The following is a 1572-nucleotide window of genomic DNA, read 5'->3' on the forward strand; positions in this document are numbered from 1 at the left end:
CCTTCCGGCTATCCCAAGCCCAAAGGTAACAGATCAAACCAAGACTGAAAACAGAACAATTTTTTCATACTGTATTTTTGCCTGTTTTATTTATACTTCGACTAGAAGAAGTCAGCATCATCAGGAAAGACAGCAAGCAGACTGTTTCATCCCGTTGATAGTTTGATTTCTGAGGATTGGGTACTTTTGGTCTTGTACAACATGAAAGGATATGGGATTATTTTATTTTTTTTCATGTTCCTGTAATACATTGTTACATGGCAATCTATGAGCTTTTTTTATTACTTTTTTTTTTTTTTTTGAAAAAAAAAATCCCACAACATTCTTCCTGTCTTTTTCTTTTATTTTTTTGTTACAAGCACTCACATACCTTGTCCTATAAAATTAAATCAGATGGATCATGTCATAGATCAGCTAGGCTGGGATGAGATACATTTTTTTATCTGCAATGCTGTTGTAAATATAAAGTGTTTTCTTCCTCTTTTCCACAGTTCTAGTGAATCCACTACTTGAATGAGCAAAAAGGTACTAATGTAAGTTATTTTAATTGGATGACTGGCATGAGTAGCGATTACTTGTACTTACTCAAATATGAGCCTAACTTATCCAGAAAAAAAATGTTCTGGCTCTGCACAGTCTTTGCTAGACCGTGCATTCAAAACTGATTTCTTTCAGGAACTTTTTATTCAGCATAGTTCAGAATTGCCTTAGTGGGTGGGTTCATTTTTTGAACTATACCTGCCTTGATTACACACAGTGACATAATTTTTCAGAAGGCAACTCTGAAGAGCAATTCGTGTTGGCTTAACTCTGCTCCTGTTGGTAGCTACAGAAATTATACCACTGATTTCAACTGGAGCAGAATTGAGTCAACTGTAAGTACTTCTGGAAATGTCACCCCATATTTTTAATCAATTGTATATAACTGCGGCAGTGAATACAAAAAAAAAAGAAAAAAAAAAAGAGATAAATAATAATATTAAGCAAGTTCTGACTGCTTAAAAAATGAAAGATCCTGTTAAAATTATGTAAAATAAAACCTGCTCTTTTTGTAAACAGGCAATACTGAGTAAGCAGGAATTCATGGTCCCATCTAGATGTTAATTGTATTTGAATATTGGAATGAGGATTGGTCATAGGCCTAAACACCTAAATACTTTAAAATATATTCATAAATAATCATTCTTTATACATCATAATTTTTCTTACTGCATGTCAAAAACATGGACTTCTGTATTCCATAAGAAAGAAAAATGAGAGATTATTTTTGCTTTTGGCACAAAAAAGTAAAAATAAAGAACAAGCACCGCCCTTCTGGGAGTGCATGGTACACTACCAAATTGGTCGTTATTTGCCCTAGCTTTTTCTTTTTTTTACAAAAGTCTTAAATATAGGTTAATATGTAAACACTGTGCACGCACTGGGAGTCTGATCCTGGCCTGTTGAAATCAATGGCAAATTTCCCATCACTTGCAGTAGTGCAAGATCAAGCTCCGAGTTGGTACGGTACGTACAAGCCTAAGGCATTGGGGAAGCCACGGATTCAGGGTCGCAAAAGCTCAGGTGCCCATT

The sequence above is a fragment of the Netta rufina genome (assembly GCF_964035555.1).
Source record: "Netta rufina genome assembly, chromosome: 4".
Taxonomy (NCBI): domain Eukaryota; kingdom Metazoa; phylum Chordata; class Aves; order Anseriformes; family Anatidae; genus Netta; species Netta rufina.